This window comes from Schistocerca serialis, chromosome 2 (genome assembly GCF_023864345.2).
Source record: "Schistocerca serialis cubense isolate TAMUIC-IGC-003099 chromosome 2, iqSchSeri2.2, whole genome shotgun sequence".
NCBI lineage: Eukaryota > Metazoa > Arthropoda > Insecta > Orthoptera > Acrididae > Schistocerca > Schistocerca serialis.
The window spans coordinates 457,732,807-457,754,771 of NC_064639.1; the positions used below are offsets into that span (position 1 = coordinate 457,732,807).

At 43.0% G+C, this 21,965-nt stretch overlaps 1 protein-coding gene across 1 annotated transcript in view; it reads left to right on the forward strand.

The window, feature by feature from the left end:
• Nucleotides 1–184: 184 nt before the first annotated feature.
• LOC126457357 (cysteine-rich secretory protein 2-like) overlaps nt 185–21,965 on the forward strand; it is a 242,711-nt gene continuing 220,930 nt past the window's right edge. Inside the window, exon 1 of the mRNA XM_050093590.1 lies at nt 185–270. The gene's annotated coding sequence lies outside the window, so the exon portion shown is untranslated. The remainder of the gene's footprint in view (nt 271–21,965) is intronic.

Genomic DNA, 21,965 nt, shown 5'->3' on the forward strand with positions numbered 1-21,965 from the left:
GATGAGGCCTTGCATATGCACGCGGTACGTGCCCGGACAGGCGACTTGCGAGTGCAGGGCAACGGGAACCGGAGGATTCGCGTGAGGCGGGGAGCCGGTGGCGTGGGCGGCGAACTGCGCGTGCGCAGAAGGCCGCGGCGGACCGCGCGCTACCAGCTGTGCCGGTGGCGGTCGCTCAGTCGCGCGCCGCAGCCGTCGGGATCAGCCGGCGCAGCCAGCAGCAGCAGCAGCAGCAGCAGCAGCAGCAGCCCGCACCTCGCAGCCGCACAGGTAACGCCGCGCCGCTGCACGGCACAGCACCGCGTCTCGCGCTCATAGCCGCATTCCGCAGGGACAACGTGCACCCATGTAGTCCAGAGAAGATGATGCTACTAGCAATTACGATCCTTTAGCATTTAGGCAGCAGTACCACCAAACTCCTATGCGTACGTCACACAGGACAACAGAGTGAGGTCGGGAGCACGACAGTCCAAATCCCCGTCCTATCACCCAGAATCAGTTATCTCGTCATTTTCTAATATCGCTTAAGGGGGATAGGACGTCAAACGGGCCGACTTGGAGCAGGAGAGTCACCGCAGGACATTTTAATTTCTACTGTCTATACTTTTACAAATAAATTCATAAAACTTTGTCATCATGACCAGGAAGGATTGAGGACTCATACTCATCGCAGTGGAAGTTCAAAAACGTAGCAAAATACCTTTTTTTTACATGTGAAATTTCATCATTTTTTCAGTTATTACTGGCTGCATTTGTTGCTATAGGTACACTTTTCTTCCTAAGTAAGAGAGATTCTTCGATGAATTTTTCATAGCATGCAAACAGTAGTTACAGGTGTATGAAACTCTAGAATTTTCCAAATCTATTAAAAAACTGTGGAAAAAATTGAGATAATTAACTATAAAACTTGAGTTTTTTCTAAACATGAAGTTTAAAATGTAACAGTTCATTCATTTTTTCATAAATTACATAACTTCTAGAGTTTCATACACCTGTAACTATGGTTTGTATGCTGTGCAAAAGTCATCGAAGAATCTCTTACTTAAGAAGAAAAGTGTACCTATAGCAACAAACGCAGCCAGTAGTAAGCGAAAAAATGATGAAATTTCACATGTAAAAAAATGTGTTTTGTTACGTTTTTGAGCTTCCACTGCTATGAGTATGAATCCTGAATCCTTCCTGGTCATGCTGTTAAAGTTTTATGAATTTATTTGTAAAAGTATAGACAGTGGAAATTAAAATGTCCTGTGGTGCCTCTCCTGCTCCAAGTCGGACCGTTTGACTGCCTACCCCCCTTAAGATAAATTCCAGGATGGTTCCTCTGAAAGGACACGGTCGATTTCCTTTCCTATACTTCCCCAATCCGACTTTGTGCTTTATCATTAATGCCTTCTCTTCCTTCCAATACAAGACTTGGTCTACCAAATTTCATTTTCTCGACGTACTGAGCCACTAAGCGGATAAATGGAAGGGTTTCACTTTAGAAAAATCTTACGTTTTGTCTTTAACCAAATAAAAGTTGTGGTCAAATGTGAACGTCTGTATATACTAGAGGAGAGACAACTAGTGAAGTACCCCATCAGCCCAAAAGGTCTCGATACTGGGTTAATAAAAAATAGAGCAGAGTTAAGATGGTGGTTTTAATGCTCCAGGTGTTCTACATAGTCTCACCTCATTTGCGTACAAAGTAGAGAAATTTCATACAACTAAGTGTAACTATCAGAAAAGTACTTATTTGAGATGTTGACCAACTTGCGCGTCACATTAACTTGAATGTCGGGTAATTCATCAAAGTGTTGACCCTTCACGTGAATTTCTGCACTTTGACGTGTAGTGGTAGGTTCACATTGAAAACAACTTCTGTCACCCGTGACAATTTTTTCCGGAAAAGAATTGTCCGCGTTTTGTATTCCAATCAAGTCACACCATGCGTCCGCGTGACACGGTTTTAGTTCAGGAGTGAAGGTGAGTGGGCCACACTTTGCAGGCACTTTTCTTTTATTCAAAACATTGTGCATCACGTCTTGAACAGTCGATTTAGAGACGATTTCCATTGCCGTTTGTGACACAGCAACGTTGGCACACTATGGCCGTGCGTCCACAGTTTAACACTGCCTGCTCACAATTGACTGGCCAAAAGCACATCTGTTGTTTACAATTGATAGTTCAAGCTACCACCGAGTTGCTGCGCTGACGTCGATTAGACGCCAGCAATAAAATCAAGTCTCGGAACTTTTATTTGCACTCGATTTGTCATGGAGTTGAATATCCATGTACGAGCTACAGTATTTTAAGACATCTCCCAGTATTTGTAGCTAGTTACCTGGGATAACTGTCTTTCACATTCTTCTTTTTATTGCACTACATTTTTTGAGAAAAAGATCATTTGGAAAGGAAAAATAATCGTTGCGAGTTACAGCAACAGCAGTTTATTGAATTCGTAAAATACTGGTGAGGCAGATCGCCAAACACGGAAACGTAAATGCTTTTTAGGCTTTATACTTCTACACGTTGCAAGAGTAGATGAGCCAAGAACGTTTTATAATGCCCCAGCAAATGGTTGATTATAATTTGCACGAGTACTCAATAGCGTGTCAGTACTCGAACAAACTTTATTTCCGAGGGTTAAGAATATTCATACTGTATGTTCAAAAACAAGCATAAAATATCACACTATTGTAAATTTGGCTAACGACAATCAGAAAACACAAACGGAGTAAGCAAACGAAGAGTACTTGTGTAGTATTTCTTACACACTAACCTATATGTAGCTTGAACTCCCATCGTAAGACAGCGTCTGTTTTCTTTTCGATTCAGTGTGAAATTGTCGTTATCGCATAGCGAAAACACATCCAATGGAAAACTGTAAACAGCGTATCCGGCTCATAGAGAACGCTTGTTGCTTCCAGGAATCTACGCTATCCGTAGATAACAGGGCATACTTGATACCGGTCAGGACATTGTAAATGAATTAATTTAATTACTGCAGTAGACGAGCAAGCTATTACGTTAAAGAAATGTAATTTTATCCATTTCTGTCAGTTTCTTCCGTGACTTATTTTTTTTACAAAATATGCCGTAGAACGAAAAGTGTATATAGGCACACAAACATGTTTACTCACATTGTACTTCAAAAACAGTGTATCCACCACTGGAAAAGCAAGTTATTTTTTGAATTTGTGTTAGTTTCGTGCCGACCAATGTGGCCGAGGGGTTCTAGGCGCTTCAGTCTGGAACTGCGCGACTACTACGGTCGCAGGTTCGAGTCTTGCCTCGGGCATGGAAGTGTGTAATGTCCTTTGGTTAGTTAGGTTTAAGTAGTTCTAAGTTCTGTGGGACTGATGACCTCAGATGTTAATTCCCACAGTGCTCAGAGCCATTTGAACCATTAGTTTTGTAGCCCTGTATTCACAATGTGCCCGCTTTGTAATATATCACTGTAATCTTACCAGGACCAGAATTAACCTATATCTGGAAAAATAATCGATGTAGACTGTCAAAGAACCTGAAGACCAGTCCCCAGTGCTCGTAATTCATCGTACATTGTAATGGAATCACGTTTGTAACTGAAGGCGGTTCGTCTTCATTTTAGGATTTGTTAGGAAATGTCCAAACTACAACAGCTAATGGAAGGAAGAATTTACTGGCAGGATGAAAAGACATCTTGCATTAGGCTAAGGATGCCGAATTGTTTACCTCTTATTGTCTAATGGTACACAACGTCTTCCGCGATAGAATCACAGTTTTCAAGCAGGTCAAGCGTAAACAACCAGAAAGTTGTCTCACAGTGGACAGTAAGAGGTAAAGTTATGGTATCATGACTGTACTGCAAATTTTCCATCGGCAGGCTGGAATGCACCATCCGCCTCAGTAAACAGCTGTTGATCTGACTCGCAATGCAAAGAGCATATTTCGCTTCCATATGATTTTTGTCAAAAATTTTAGTACCAGAAAAAGAGGAAGAATGTGAAAGACAATTATCCCAGATAACTAGCTACAAATTTCGAGAGATGTCTTTAAATACTGTAGTTCGCATAGGGGTATTCAACAACGACAAACCGAGTGTAAATAAGGCAATACTTACAACTATGTTTCGTGTAATTCACTGTCTCGTTGATCCTATGCATTGTTCCCCGACTTTGAGTAGGAGCAGTAATGAGCGTTTAAGACCCGAAAAGGCGCACAGTTGTAATCAGTCACAAAGGTTTCTTTTCAGTATATAGTTTACCTTTAGTTGCGAGCCCCATCCGAGTAATAAATTGATTCTATCTACACGAATTTTTATCACAATTAGCAACAAATATATTTTATATGCAATGTTAATGGAACTACATTTTTTTCTTGCGAGATTGAATCGATATTGTAAATTCTGCCTAAAACAATCAGTATAATTGAATGCATAAATCTACATATTAAAAAAAGAGTTTCGACATATATTGTTTTGAATGAATTGCTAGGTTCCGTGATTTGTTTGGAACAGTATTATGTACAATTATTCGAGGAAGTGAACACGAATATATAGGTATAACATGGAAAGGCTGCTTTACTACAGTACCCAGTGAGCAACGACGACATACACAGAAAACTGCCAAGGAAGTGTCGAGATGAGCATACCTGCAAGGAGAATCCGTTGACGCTACACAGAACACGTGTGTACCTGAAGTGACGCTGCGCAGCTCATTTCAGCACCTGCATATTACACCCTTTGTTCTTTACATCTTGTTTCAGACTGTCAACATAACAAGAACTTCGCCAGCAACGTCGCCCTCCTTTCATCAGAGAAAATAAACAGGCACCGCAGGCAACGACAGATACCAGAGACTTCCCGTTTGCTTTCGGGCTTTAGAGTCCAGCTCGTAGGATGAAACGAAACCAGGAACGATCGGTTGAAGTTTTTGTTCCGACATCGTCTTCGATAACATTACACATGCACACTAGCTGAGTCAGAGGCCGTTGACTCTCTTTGGCGACCGAAAACCTTTGTTTAGTAAAGGCTGAATTACACATGTACAACTTGAAGAAACATATTTCCACCACGCTGTTTCATTAAAAATATGTAATTTATTTACTGCATGAACGTGGGACTTAATGAAAGCAGGTAAAGGTGTGAACGGGACCTAATCACTTACCGTTGGTTGCACAATAAACACATACACTTTATTTAAGGAAACAATTTTTAAAAAATCCTTTTAAATAATTGACTAACATAAGCTACACTGATGGCTGCTGAAAGCCTTATTAAGAAAGAATTCAAAATTATTTGTCGGCTGAAGGCCACGAGCAATAGGAATAATTTAAGCAAAATATCATTTTTAAACAATTGACAATCATACCAAATAAAGAAGGGAGTGATCCACAGACAGTGCTCCAAGGATCGACCTGAGAAAAGTCCCTACAGCTGCATAATCGGTGAGACAGACAGCCAAGAGCTATGCTCACCTAACAGGATGGCAACTCAAACTAGGCACAGTTTAAACGCCGATCAATGCTCTTACCAAATCCATTTAACGTGTGATAACCAGTACAACAACGGAATAATTCAAGCGAGGGCGAAGTGACAGACAGCACTGCGTCTTCAGAATCCGATGCTTAAGGCATAGAAAGGCAGAACCAAGGTAGACAAAAGAAACCGTAAACCACACCGCAATCAAGGAGGCTGTCTACGTCATGCCAGACAGCATCGGCAAGACGAGGAAAAGTACACTGCCGCAAAAATACGCTAACCTCCAGGGCAGATAACTGGGGCGTTAGCGACCACTAGGCAATAAAATACCGCTAGTTGCACTTCACCAATAATAACACAAAATTCAAAAATTAATAACAGGCAATAGAAGACGGCTAAAAGATCCCGCCAACTCGACACGCTCCACTTGTTGCTGTCGTCTCACAACGACCCTGCGAGCAGCAACACACGAACAAACAGAGTGATCACAAAATAGTGGAGGTTTCACTACTAGATTAATGTCCACTCAGCTCAACGTCCTGGGTCTGGTGGACAACGAGGTTGTGGCCCTCGCAACTACAGCCCTTCTATCTAGCAGTGCCTGCATGCCGCCAGCAGCCCGGCATGTCCTCTCGCTGCCGGACCTCTTTGCTGCTCCATCCCAACTACACTACCGACACACACGACCCGGAAAACACTTCACGTCCTTCCAAAGATAGTATGGGTACTAGATATCGATAAACGCAGCTGCTCATACTCTGACAGACAACGCTAGCAAACGTAGTGGCGCCAATAAACAGAAGAAGGAAACGAGACGCCACTATTCCTATTACATGATGCCTACCTACCAATGGCACCAACGCAAGCCGCACACGGCTCACTGCTACTGTCCAGTTTCAAGCTGTAGCACATTTTTAAGTGCAAAATGGATATAGGCAGATCCCCCTAGTAATTATACAGGGTGTTACAAAAAGGTACGGCCAACCTTTCAGGAAACATTCCTCACACACAAAGAAAGAAAATATGTTATGTGCACATGTGTCCGGAAACGCTTACTTTCCATGTTAGAGCTCATTTTATTACTTCTCTTCAAATCACATTAATCATGCAATGGAAACACACAGCAACAGAACGTACCAGCGTGACTTCAAACACTTTGTTACAGGAAATGTTCAAAATGTCCTCCGTTAGCGAGGATACATGCATCCACCCTCCGCCGCATGGACTCCCTGATGCGCTGATGCAGCCCTGGAGAATGGCGTATTGTATCACAGCCGTCCACAATACGAGCACGAAGAGTCTCTACATTTGGTACCGGGGTTGCGTAGACAAGAGATTTCAAATGCCCCCGTAAATGAAGGTCAAGAGGGTTGAGGTCAGGAGAGTGTGGAGGCCATGGAATTGGTCCGCCTCTACCAATCCATAGGTCACCGAATCTGTTGTTGAGAAGCATACGAACACTTCGACTGAAATGTGCAGGAGCTCCATCGTGCATGAACCACATGTTGTGTCGTACTTGTAAAGGCACATGTTCTAGCAGCATATCCCGAATGAAATCATGATAACGTGCTCCATTGAGCGTAGGTGGAAGAACATGGGGCCCAATCAAGACATCACCAACAATGTCTGCCCAAACGTTCACAGAAAATCTGTGTTGATGACGTGATTGCACAATTGCGTGCGGATTCTCGTCAGCCCACACATGTTGATTGTGAAAATTTACAATTTGATCACGTTGGAATGAAGCCTCATCGTAAAGAGAACATTTGCACTGAAATGAGGATTGACACATTGTTGGATGAACCATTCGCAGAAGTGTACCCGTGGAGGCCAATCAGCTGCTGATAGTGCCTGCACACGCTGTACATGGTACGGAAACAACTGGTTCTCCCGTAGCACTCTCCATACAGTGATGTGGTCAACGTTATCTTGTACGGCAGCAACTTCTCTGACGCTGACATTAGGGTTATCGTCAACTGCACGAAGAATTGCCTCGTCCATTGCAGGTGTCCTCGTCTTTCTAGGTCTTCCCCAGTCGCGAGTCATAGGCTGGAATGTTCCGTGCTCCCTAAGACGACGATCAATTGCTTCGAACGTCTTCCTGTCGTGACACCTTCGTTCTGGAAATCTGTCTCGATACAAACGTACTGCGCCACGGCTATTGCCCCTTGCTAATCCATACATGAAATGGGCATCTACCAACTCCGCATTTGTAAACATTGCACTGACTGCAAAACCACGTTCGTGATGAACACTAACCTGTTGATGCCACGTACTGATGTGCTTGATGCTAGTACTGTAGAGCAATGAGACGCATGTCAACACAAGCACCGAAGTCAAAATTACCTTCCTTCGATTGGGCCAACTGGCGGTGAATGGAGGAAGTACAGTACATACTGACGAAACTAAAATGAGCTCTAACATGGGAATTAAGGGTTTCCGGACACATGTCCACGTAATATCTTTTCTTTATTTGTGTGTGAGGAATGTTTCCTGAAAGTTTGGCCGCACCTTTTTGTAGCACCCTATATATGAAGAACCACACGCCATGCGCATTTACACATGGCATTTGACTTTACACAGACACTTAATAACAGGATGTGGCTACCCATTTGTACACTTCATAATGAGCTAGAGCTCAAAAATGGCTCTGAGCACTATGGGACTTAACATCTATGGTCATGAGTCCCCTAGAACTTAGAACTACTTAAACCTAACTAACATAAGGACAGCACACAACACCCAGCCATCACGAGGCAGAGAAAATCCCTGACCCCGCCGGGAATCGAACCCGGGAACCCAGGCGTGGGAAGCGAGAACGCTACCGCACGACCACGAGCTGCGGGCAGGCTAGAGCTCAAAACATCGAAAAAAACCTGTAGTACTGAATAGATTACTTATTTTAACGGAACAGAATTGTGGGTACTAGTGTTTTCTTCGAATTTATTGAGACTGTAGTACCCACCAAGAGGAAATCAAACGTTTACAACCACTATGCTGCCGATGAAATCATGAATCATACAGCAGGTTACGTAAGATCAAAGGGAGTCTGTAATCTGCAGCTTCTTTAGGGCTTCTGTTATTCTTCATTGTATGGCGTATTTTTTCGAATGGTATTGTTATGGTTCAAATGGCTCTAAGTACTATGAGACTTAACTTCTCAGGTCATCAGTCCCCTAGAAGTTAGAACTACTTAAACCTAACTAACCTAAGGACATCACACACATGCATGTCCGAGGCAGGATTCGAACCTGCGACCGTATCGGTCGCGCGATACCAGACTGTAGCGCCTAGAACCGCTTGGTCACTCCGGCCGGCCAATGGTATTGTTATTTCGTCTGGTAATGTTCACGTGTATTCTCTAGAAAAAGTCCTGCCAGTCCTCCAATCGTAAAGTTATATCAAAAGACTGTTTCAGTTTGTTGTCATTACAAAAAAAAAAAGAAGAAAGATTTAACCTTCTGTCGACGTCAGGATGATTAAAGGCGGATCCGTAGCTTAGATGTTCAAGGATCAGGAACACTATCGGCCTCGATGAAGTAACCATAATATTATTCTGCCATGACTTAGAGAATACCCGGAAAACAGTAATCCCTCAATCTCTGTCTCCCCGCTTGCGAGCCAGTGTTTATAAATAATGCACCGTTGGCCGTTGGGAGAACACACTGCAGTTGTTACACGCAGAGCAGAACCCTCTTCGAACTGTTGTTTATGAGCAACTATGTTTTGAATGGAGACACGAAACAGCACGGGACCAACGGTTATATAAGCTTTTATGTTTGTTTAGATTTTCCCTCTCGACTGGTGGCGTGCATCCCGCGCGTTAAGTATCACCTTGTGTTAATCAAAACGTCTCCCTCGAAGTTAAACATGTGTGCATTGACCAATAACAGGGGCCATTTTTTTCCACGATAACATAAATATTCACGTTCTAAGTATTAAATATGTGCTTTTCAAATGTGGAAGAGTTGCTCTCGAAGAAGAGTGTGACTAGTGAAACATAATTCAAGCGCTTGTGTGACTCGGTAGCTGAATGACTAATTCAAAAATGGTTCAAATGGCTCTGAGCACTATGGGACTTAACATCTATGGTCATCAGTCCCCTAGAACTTAGAACTACTTAAACCTAACTAATCTAAGGACAGCACACAACACCCAGCCATCACGAGGCAGAGAAAATTCCTGACCCCGCCGGGAATCGAACCCGGGAACCCGGGCGTGGGAAGCGAGAACGCTACCGCACGACCACGAGATGCGGGCAATGACTAATTGTCAGGCTACAGATCCAAAGGTACGATGTTCGATGCCTGGTAGGGACAGGAAATTTTTCTGTCATTTAAAAAAAAACAACTTCCGATTGATGAAAGCTGTACCTCCGGTTTATTTGACCATCGTTAAAGTAATATATTTCTGAACTGGTCAGTTGTACCATAGTTCTGATTCCACGTTAAATCGTAATCTCCCTATAAATGATAGGTCTGTCAATTCACTAGTCGACTTTGAACACGATACACTCATCGGTAAAATGGTAATGCCGTGTGGCTAAGGCCTCCCGTCGGTTAGACCGTTCGCGTGGTGCAAGTCATTTGAGTTGACGCCACTTCAGCGACTTTCGTGTCGATGGGGATGAAATGATGATAAGGACAACACAACACCCAGTCCCTTAGCGGGGAAAATCTCCGACCCAGCCGAGAATCTAACCCGGGCCGTTGGGTATGACATTCCGTCGCGCTGACCACTTAGCTACGAGGGGCGGACCACTCATCGGTCATCGTTATTGTGACACTGTACTCCTTCCCCATGTGAAACTTTTCGCCAGTGCATTAGGTCCTGACTTCACTTTTATGGAAGGCGATGAGCAACCGCATCGAACAACGCAGGTGGAGGAGCTCTTGGTACAGAAGGACAGACGAATGGGGTGCCCTGCCATATGCCTCGAATTAAATCCCATCGATCACGCGTGGGGATGCATTGGGGAGACTTATAGCAGCACTCTCACATGCACCAAAGACCATCCAGCAGGAGTCAACTGCGTTGATGGAGGAACGGAACCGCACCAACCATGTTGCAGAACATGCACTGCCATCGGTGGTGATCACAAACCCTGTTAAGAACCGTGTCCCGCGTTTTGTAATATTCAGGGGGCCATCATAAATCACAGTGACTTCTCTATGATTATTGTCTTTGCATAGTAGTCTCATTCTCTTCCTCTCATTGCGTGTTTCTTTCAGTCACCTTCTGTATTATAATATAACAGTTCTTTCTATGTATGACGCAAGTTATGTTACTCGGCAGTGAAATATCATGGGAAAGTTACTTTCGTCCTTAACTTTGTTTACTAGCGTATCTGTCTGCCTAGTCATCTTGGCCGGCCGGAGTGGCCGTGCGCTTCTAGGCGCTACAGTCTGGAACCGAGCGACCACTACGGTCGCAGGTTCGAATCCTGCCTCGGGCATGGATGTGTGTGATGTCCTTAGGTTAGTTGGGTTTAAGTAGTTCTAACTTCTAGGCGACTGAGGACCTCAGAAGTTAAGTCGCATAGTGCTCAGGGCCATTTGACCCATTGAACCTAGTCATCTTGCAAAGTTCATGTCAGTCTGACGTGGCTGCATGGCGCCTTCGTTGTACTGTAATTATTACTAAATACTCACGTATCTAGTGCGATACAACGAGATGCAATAGATGGAACCTTACCTCAGAATGACAACATCTGCACTGAACTACCAGCTCATATTTTCTTGGCAGAAATGTTGCATTCTCTACGACGAAGCCTCCCATCGCACGAGCCATTCGTGCCTCGCCGTTAGGGGGGAATAATTGGCTTCCGTTTTTTTTTTGTCTGTTATTCCCCTGCCTCTTTGCTACCTCCACAAGGGCCGTTCAATTATGAGAATCCCAGTCCCGGGGCAAGACTAGTTTAGGTTGCAGTGGCTGTAACGGGCTTCTGGATGCTCACATATCAGACACCTCAAACATTCAACTAAAATTAAGAATTCAGTTTATTCATATTATGACTGTTGAAACTGTTGTTGAAAACGGTGTAGAAATGGTTCAAATGGCTCTGAGCACTATGGGACTCAACATCTGAGGTCATCAGTCCCCTAGAACTTAGAACTACTTAAACCTAACTAACCCAAGGACATCACACACACCCATGCCCGAGGCAGGATTCGAACCTGCAACCGTAGCGGTCGCGCGGTTCCAGACTGAAGCGCGTAGAACCGCTCGGCCACCCCGGCCGGCCAACGGTGTAGAAAGCGATTAGTCAGACTGTAGAATTTGTGAGACGTCTCTTGCTCCCTCTTGGCATTTAGCGGGCACAGCTTACCCATGAATACAATGGTCACATGTTAACCTTATTGGTTTTATGAACACAATGCTTCAGACAAATTTCGCTCAGAAGTCATTTATGCAGCGTTTGGTTTCTTAATTACGGTCACCTTTTATTTGTGTGTCCTTCTGCCACTGCATCACAGCCTACTTTTGCGATCACTTTTGTGTTCACTTGATGTTGCTCTGCCGTAAATCCCGTCATATAATGAACTTTAAACATCTTTTTACTGCAATAAATTGAAAATTTAACAGCGAACCTAGTAGGTAGGTCAACTTGAATAATTTGCAGCATTTGGAACGACTAACGCGGACTAAATTCAATGCCAGCTGAACCAGATGTCGAAAAGCAATGAGAAATATGACATCTTCAATGTGGTTCGTATCAGACTGAAATAAAGATCTGAAGTGGAAGAGTGTTTCAGTTGTGATATAGTTGAGAATTAATACTGTTGTAAATACCTTGACCAATCACCAAAGAATTGTTTTCAGTTTTGTCGCCCGTCGTTGTGGCCGAGCGGTTCTAGGCGCTTCAGTCCTGAACCGCGCTGCTGCTACGCTCGCAGGTTCGAATCCTGCCTCGGGCATGGATGTGTGTGATGTCCTTAGGTTAATTAGGTTTAAGTAGTTCTAAGTCTAGGGGACTGATGACCTCATATGTTAAGTCACATAGCCATTTGAACCATTTTTCGGTTTTGTTATAAACTGCAGAGTCGAGTTGACTACTTACTTGCATTACGAAGTTCACACTGTAAAGAGACTGCTTTCTTACAAATTAATACATGTGTTATGCCTTACTAAAATGCTCCATCGATGTCGTTGTATACGACTTTCTCCAAATGTACGAAGACTCTATGCAAAGAGTGCACCAAAAAACAGCCTATCTGTCAGAATGTCCACAAGGAAAGGTCTCTCTGTACTAACTCACAAACGACGGAGGAGGAGCCGCGACCAGGTGGCATCTGTATAGCTTCACGTAGTGCTCTTAGTGTGTGTGGGCTGAGCCGCTGCCTCAGGCTCTTCTGTATTGCAGCGGCAGAGGGCGCTCGATGTGCAGAGCTGGTGGTGGTGTGGCGCAGCGGGCTCCCGCAGCTGGCAGACAAACTTTTGGGTGGGGCAGCCACAGCTTTCCGTTGCTATGACGCTTGCGGGGTCGCATCGATATGTGATACCACAGATGCCTTATGACAACACTCACAATTTGCATATGGTTATTGGTATACAGATGTTCTGTTCCCACTAAGAAGCCTAGCTATATATCAGTTTCAAGATAATAGTAACTTGTGTTTCTTTCCATATAGTATGATATTATCTATTAAAAAAATTTGTGGCATAAGCCCAAGACCGAGCTATTAGCCCGTCTGCGGGCGGAGTGCAGCCTTTCTTAGCCACAGAAGTAGGAGGGCGAGGATGGTGGATGCATCGCCCTGGCCGCCTTTTATCTCCGGGAAAGACCCCGGTACTCATTTGATAACAGGCTGAGTGGGTCTGGGGTCTTCTTGGAGGGACTGGAACGAGGAGAAATCCCCACTCCTATATGGAACTGAAGCCGGTACTTCCATTCTGGAGTCAAGTGCTCTACCCTCTAGATCACCGCCGCTATACCTTCCTTACCCACAGCAGAAATAAATGTCTCCGAGCATGCTTTGCGATCCAGTAGACTTAATATTTCTTTCGTCTTCCAACATTTTCAATTAGACCTACAGCGTGATGGCAATATTAGCCTGTTCAAGGTCATTAAAGATATCTCCGCCGGAACACCACCTGGAATTAGCTACGCCTCACTCAAACACGAGAAGGAAGCATATTTTCCAATTAACTGTAAATCTTTAGATCTTGCAGTATTCTTGTACAATTAATTTTTGTTATTTTCGCTTACGAGAAGATCAATGACATGTTTCCCAATTTATCCACTTTAATAAAAATGACTTTATAAGAAGCCTTGCATTCTTTGCAGTATAGAACAATTAACGTTCCGGACAGATTCTATTGATACCGAACAGGCCTCTAGAAGAAGTACAAGGGCGTAATGCCTCCGAATCTTTTACTCTGTTCTCAGTATCGGCTGAGATGTTACGTGTCAAGCTTATTACTTGGTCGACTTTTCCGCCTCGCTGACGCCAGTTGCAACCCACCGCACCGAATTGCAGCGTTTAACCTGGCGGTGCGCAACGAAACAATCCGACGCCTTGGATTTACTGTCACTGATTATCCTCCATGCTGGCCGGCCTCTGTGGCCGAGCGGTTCTAGGCGCTTCAGTCCGGAACTCCGTTGCTGCTACGGTCGCAGATTCGAATCCTGCCTCGGGCATGGTTGTGTGTGATGTCCTTAGGTTAGTTAGGCTTAAGTAGTTCTAAGTTTAGGGGACTGATGACCTCAGATGTTAAGTCCCATAGAGCTTGGAGCCATTTCAATTTATCCTCCAGCAATCCCTACTTGACATCAGATTGTCATCTGTTTCCAAAACTTAAGTAATATCTTCGAGGAAGTCACTTTGATAGTGATGAAGCGGTGCAAGCAGAGATGAGGTTCTGGCAACGTCAACAAACATGCTACAGTGACAGTATCAACAAACTGGCCTCTCGTTGGGAGAAATGTATTCGGCTCAGGGTAACTAAGCTGAGAAATAAATATGTACATATGAAGAATAAAGATGTAGAATGTTAATGAAGCTTTTTTTATTTAAAAGGCTTTAAGAGTTAACACACAAAAGATTAGGAGACACTGTTTTTCTGCACGCCCTCGTATTGCAGACCTGTCAACGTAATATTTATAACTTCATTGTGACGGCATAAATCTATTTTTGTAGTGCTACTCACTTTAAGAAGTACAGTATCAGAACTGTTATGGATTTGCAAGAGTCTTTCACGTTTTAGAAGTGATAGAGCCCTCGAGGTCAGAATGTAAGCGTAGAACGCATGTTAGCACACACATAGAAGATGTCAAGAAGAAGTAAAATAGTGTCAAATTAATGGCCTTGAGGCTTCTGACCAGTTGCGAATAAATTCTTCGTAAACTCTGAACACTTGGGTCGTTGTTTAAAAGCTCTTATATACCTGGTCGGCGGTCACAACAAACTCAGTGGCCTAGGCCACAGTCCTTTCTTTAGTTTTGACGTGTCGTGGAAAGCTGGTACGCTTGAGGCATTTTCCTTTTATTCTTCAACCTGTGCACATTTTGTAAAGATAACTATTCCACATGCCATGAAGGATCATTTTTTCCTACGAAACAGCTGACAGTTTTTGGAACCGTTGTACATATTGTTCTCAATATAATACCTGCTATACAGCTGCAAATAATGAGCCTTTGATGCAACTTTTACTCATGAAACTGGGCATTTTCCTTTGCTGTCGTCATCCTGCAAGATTACGGCATACAACGTGGCTTGCTCATGTCCACGTTTGTAAACTACGTGCTGTTATTGTCTTTGTATTTATGAATGCATTTCATTGCATGACTACAGCTAATGATGCTTTCCAATGCACATTCACCGCTTTTTTACATTTTGAACGAACTGAGGATCGGTGCAGATAGAAACGAAACTAGCTATCGTACTCTAATTGTAATAGAAAAATTGTGATCTACACATTAAAAGTTTTTTACTTTAATAAACGAATCTTATTACTTTTTTGTATTTTTCAGTCTCAGTTGCAGTCGCAATTTGAGTTTCTTACTTTCCGGTTCCTAACCGAATCATTACCTAAGTAGTTCTGAAATAATTAATGATAACATTCCTGCATTTTGACCTATTCATGACCAATTGCGTACATTCTCTGTCTTTCATGTAAGTGCATACTTTACACTTCACAAGGCACTTACATGAACGACACAGGATGTTCCATGTTGATCACGAAGAGCTCAAAATATAAGGGTGTTATTCATAAATTATTTCAGAACCACTCAGGCAATGGTTCGGTAACGAATAAGAAAGCTGAAAACTAGTCGACATTAACTCAAACTGTCATGGTAACTGAGACTGACAAATGAACAAAAAATAATAAGTAAGTGTTTGTTCCATTTTTCTTTTGGTCTAATGTAAAAATCTAATACTTTATACTTATTAGAGATAAATTACTTTCATCTGCTATGTTTCTTTTGTTTTTCTAACTTCTGCAATTCGAACCGTGAAATTTACAGCGTACAGTTAATAAATGCCGTTAGCAAACTCGTGAAAACTAGTTTCTAGAGTACCGAATACTTAGACTCAAGAAATCCACTCACGTCATGCCAAGGTCGTATTTAGGAGAGCATGCAACGTAGATCTCCCGGAATAATCCATTTCGTGTCCTTAACGCTGCTTGACGGTAACAACGGCTTCAACAGATCATTGCTGATGGAAACTGAAATGAGCGTGTGGCATTGTTGGCCGGGAGGCCCCATCCGGGGAAGTTCGGCCGCCGAGTGCAATGCAAGTCTTGTTTCAGTCGACCCCGCACTGGGCGACTTGAGTGCCGGTGATGAGGATGAAAAGATCAACACAACTCCCAGTCCGCCGGCCGGTGTGGCCGTGCGGTTCTAGGCGCTTCAGTCTGGAACTGCGAGACTGCTACGGTCGCAGGTTCGAATCCTGCCTTGGGCATGGATGTGTGTGATGTCCTCAGGTTAGTTAAGTTCTAGGGAACTGATGACCACAGATGTTAAGTCCCATAGTGCTCAGAGCCATTTGAACCATTTTTTGAACACCCAGTCCACGAGCGTAGAGAATTCCCAATCCGGCCGGGAATCTAATCCGGGCCCGCTGGATGGGAGGCAAGCACGGAATCACCCAGTAGGCAGGCGGACGTCAGTACTGATGTCCAGCTGTATCACACTCTGTTCTGTCCTTGCTATTATACTTGTTTGAGACAATATTGTTCGTGGACAAGCAACGATCAGTGAAATTCTGAAGCAAATGTAACGTTTTACGTGTGCACGTACGACTGCGTTCAGTACTTCTGTTTTAAGATTTTCATGTACTGCGGAAAAATCGAACTGGCGTTTAGCGTTAGGCGCTTTGTTTCGTGCCGACCTCTGTTCATGCAGTTCTTTGAACCTGTCGGTGCGTCCTTTGTATGCAAACAACTGAATAAGCGTTTTGTCCCTCACGGTCAGATGATATCAGGAGCCGCCGACAATTTTTTTGCTGAGCACGGATCGTACGATGTAAAACTGCTAACTTAGTGATGTATAGGTAGGCACTTACAAACCGCTTCTCACGACGAGGAACTGCGACTTGAAAACAGAACTGAAGCATTGCTCTAGAGTCCTAAACGCAGCAAAGACCTTTTTATGCGCACAGGACGGCATCTTTCGTTAAATTATCTTAAAAGAGAAAAACTGCACTTCAAAATGATCTGTGGGTGATGTAGCCGCATAACTGTGCATGTGACTTAGTTTAAAAAAAAGTGAATTTTCGGGTATTTACAACCACGGAATGATGAATGGAGGCAGTGTACTCAATACAGGGTCCCTCACCTAACTCTTTACCCTCCATAGCTGTTGGCATATTAAATATATTTTGTAATCTTTCTGTCAGTCGAATAGTCACTAGTGACTCATAAAATGGAGATCTATGCCTATTTTATCATCTTATTAGCCATTGATATAAAACATTAACTTTTTTGTTTTTTGTTTCAGTCAGAACGATGTTGCTGTTTTGGTTCATAAGCAGGGTTTTCTATGAGACAAATTCGGCGTTATAATTGGCTTGAAAGCCTCATAAGATATTACGGAGTGAACAAGTGTTTAAAAGTGCATTATCCAAGTTTTCTTTCTCCCGACCAATGAAGCATCATTCGGAAGATAATGTTCTTTTAGGAGAAAATAAAAGCCGACAACTTTAACGTGCCAGGAGATATTTGAGGTGAAAGACTTCAGTGAGGCGCCGTGTGTACACGGTACACCCCATAACTACCGCAACAGTTCTCGGAAACGAACTTTCCCAGATGTTTCTCGTGGAATGCGTTTCAGAGACGCCTTTCGGCGCAATTCGAATGGTGAAACCTTTTCTGGAATGTGCTAGAATATGGAGGAACTAAAGTCAAATTCAGAATTTCAAATCGTTTGATGGTACGAACTTGATATATTTAAATAGAGTTGTCAAAAATTAAAAATCTTTTGTCTGGATTTATGTTTTTTATATAGCGCCGATTGAATAATATTTTTCAGAAATATTCTTGGATAGTAGGTGCCACAGTACTTGAGAAAAGTAAGAGAATTTCTGTAGGATTACGTATCTGCTTTAAATATACAAGTTAATTTTGCAGCAGGAAGAAACTTTAAGTTATTCTTTCTGGTTTAGATAAATGAGATTTTTGCCACTTCTTAGCAGTACAAATTTTGATTTTGAAGTCATAAATTATCTATTTAAATAGATATGGCTACTGTTTTTTTCCTACGTTATTCAAGGAAACAGTTCTCTGAAGCTGTTACGAATAAAATACAGCGAACGAAAAGTGTCCACATAGAAGTTGTACAGAACTAGGCGAAACTTAGAGTGTCGAAGAACGTGAAAAGAGGTGATGATTCAGAAACGAGTGAAACAAGACTGATTTCCAACTACTTACTTCACTTTACTTCTCGAACACGTCGATTATCTTCCTTTCCGGTTTTCCCACAGCCCAAGATTCTCAACAATACAGTACTATGCTCCAAACGAACGTTCGCACAAATTTCTTCCTCAAATTAAGGTCTATGTTTGATAGTGGGATACTTACTTTGCCTTGGAATGCCTCCTTTGCCTGTGCTACTCAACCTTTTACCTTCTCCCTTCTTTACCCGTCATGTGCCATTTGGATCCAAGGTAGCAAATTTAATTAACATCTTCGTGGTGACCAATTTCGATGTCAGTGCTATTTGTTCTACTCATTACTTTCGCTGTTTGCCACGAGTCCTGTAAAGGATGATGCTACTCTGTTTAGGAACGTGGCTAGCTAGAAAATTGTAGCGATACGCGTGAAGTCCTGTAGAGATGGGCGTTTGGACTGGCATTTGATATACTTAACTACAGAAATATGATGTATTGTCCGTAAATAAACAGGCGATCCACTGTTGTTTGCTTACACTAATGGCGATCAGTCCCTGGAAACACACAGAATCGTTGAATAGATGTATGCGCCCAGAGTGACTTAAAGTGCAATAATTACATACAAGCAGGCGTTGGAAAAGATGTCGGACAGATCCGTTGAAATAATTCTAAGGAAATTTAGAGCACCCCCGAAGGATGTAGATTGCAAAAATTGTCGACCGAGTCTTATTTCTCGTCAGTCTGAGATTTTTACCAGCTAGGAGAAAGGGATGAGAGCGAGAATATCTAAAGAAGAGCTCGCATTTCGTCACGGGTTCGTACAGTAAGGGCCAGAGCATCACAGCGGTGCCCATCCAAATCCAGCGGTGGACGCAAAGAGAGGAGCGTTGTGCGTCGCGGAGTCGATTGCTGCGAGGGTCCGGAAACATGCACTCCAAGGAGATCTAAGCAACATGGTGCTCTTTCGCTCATTCGTATCCCGCAAAGACCTTGACGATAAAATAAGAGAAACTCTCAGCTCATATGGAGGCCTAGCGACCTCCCTGCCCACTGTTCTCGAATGGAATAGCATAGAATGTGTCCCTAATCTTTCTCTGGCGTAAAAGACGTAGTCAGTTATCATGATGAATAATTTCGCTCCAGCTGTATTTGACAATTTCTTTATTTAGAAAAAATCGTACACATGGCCCACGTTTCAAGATGTAAATCCCATCTTCACGCACTTATGATTTTATTCAAATAAAGAATGTGTCAAGTACAGCGATGATATTCCACCAGCTGGCAGCGATGTGGAGGTGGAATCGGTTAGTCACCACGATAGGGGGCACAGCATACTCACTGACAAGGAGACCAACGTCAGTCGGATTTTTGTAATTTTTTTGTGTATGGTACGTGAAGTTCAGAACTCAATCGTCGAAAGTATATCAATGCAAGTCCCAAAAATTCTCGAGAGAATCGACTTTGAGGTTTTCCGAGAGTGATTGAATTTTCGAAGGGCTCCATGATAGCACGCTCGCCTGTCGTCCGGGCAGCCTGTGATCCATTCCCAGCCGATATAAACTTTTAAACAAGGGTGAGTTTTCTTCGAGCATTTCCGTGAAATGTTGAAAACATAAGATGGAAAAACTTAATTTTTAATATTTTTAGTTTAAACAATCTTTATTAACAAACTTTTATTTTATAAAAGATCTGTAATTAAGAGTTTATATTTGCAATGAAAATAGAATTTTAGTGATGCAGGTATTCGATGTGAACGAAAAAAGGAAAAAAAAAATAGCGACGGAAGCAAGACTCTAACCAGCGATTACCAATCGCGAGCGCTGTCAATAATTTTTCAATCTACATGTATTTTTCGCGTTACGGAAATTGTCATGGAATATGCTTCACTATTAAAAGATTTCCGACAGCTGTGTATCGAAACCACGTCACCAGCAAGCATTCCACCAGATCCTTCGAAAAATCGACCTAGATTTAAGGAATTTAGCACGCTCGGAAAAGTTCAAAGTCAGTTATCTCGAGAATTTTGGGAAGTTGCATCGAAATGCTGTGCCGATATTGATATTTCAGTTCTCACCTTCACATAACAGAAATATAAAAAAATACAAATATCCGACTGCCGTGTGGTGTCCTTGTGAGCGGAACGGTAGCAGAGGCCTCCACAGATAGGCAAACCCTTTGGCTCTCTACCGCTTTAAATTCGCCCGAGTATTGGCAGAAAGGCAGTTTGTACACTGTACGTGAAGCATTCCTTTACGCGCCTCTGTAATATTGTTTTCACTACATCACTTTTGTTTCAGATTTTGATTTGGATACAACAAGGACATTCGTAAATTGCTTACGACGAACTTGGCATCAGCTGTGGAATACATCGGCTTACAACTTCCTCAGTGAAGTCTAACGTCGCCATCTCCCATGTTGTACTAAATGTAAACGCTGTTTTACTCCGAGCAGCTCTTAGCGACCACAATGTCCGTAAAGAACAAGTTGTGTTTGAATACACGGCGATACAAAAATAAACTCTCACTTCCTCCAATAAGATGGGATTAACTTTTTTGTAACAGTTTAATGCGTCATAGATAACAAGGTGTTTAGCGACGAATGTCCAGTTAAACTGGACAGTGTGTGTGTGTGTGTGTGTGTGTGTGTGTGTGTGAGTGTGTGTTTCATACATGTAATCGCGTGTGAATCGAGGCTTGCTAGCGCCTTCTAAGGACATCACAGTTAAGTGTTCTATCGATCCATTACTAATCAGCGACAGGCTCCATCAGCGTAAACGAGTTGGAGTGCAGGCGGTCGGTGTGTGTGGGAACCAGTTCTGGCCGGCCCGGCGCACAACCTTTGACATACGGTATGGGGCAGACAGAGAGCGGCCTCAAGTCTCGCTGCGTGTGGCCCGACTGGGCCTCACCTTCAGGGGTTAGGCCTACCGGTCGAGACGGCGACTCCCCGAAGTAAAGTTCGTCATCAGAAGCCTCACACATTTCTCGGTCTGTGTTTGGCAGAACAAAAAATACCCTACATAAAGAGAGCATTACAGTGCTAGCTGAAACAATGTCGCTCGTATTGTGGCATTTATAAGTTCAGTTGCCTTTGACCCAGTTCTTCTCCGCAGCTATGCACCGGGTCACTGTAATTAATATTGTGTGACACAAGTTTGATCATTCAACTGACGGCGTCGTAGGATGTGATACCGCCTAATTTGCTCCTTGCTCGCACTAGTTTGAGCACCTGATTTTCAGAAGTACTTTTTCTTCTTCATTAACACGATGTGCATTTATATTTGGACTTGTGTATCTTCCTTATCGGACAATGCCTCAATTGACGATGTCGACACTATGTTTTTCACTATTGCCCACAACCACTGTGTATTTTAGTACTGTTTAGAAAAGGCTGTCTCGAGTCAATGCCACGAGAAATATGTGTGAGCGTGTAACTCAGACAATTTTCTTGACGGAACATTGCATTACCGCTGGCTACAAAAACATCAGATGGGCATTAAACAGGCGAGATGTAAGCAGTACCGTTCATTCGTTGTGCCTTCTGAAACAATCAGTATCCTCTCCTGCCACTCGACTGTCTGTCCTGTGCTGTTGCTACATGTGCAACGTGTTCTTTCGCATATCTATGTAAAATTGTGCATGGTTGTCATCAGTCCAGTAGCCTTACCTTTGTTAAGTGAAAAAATG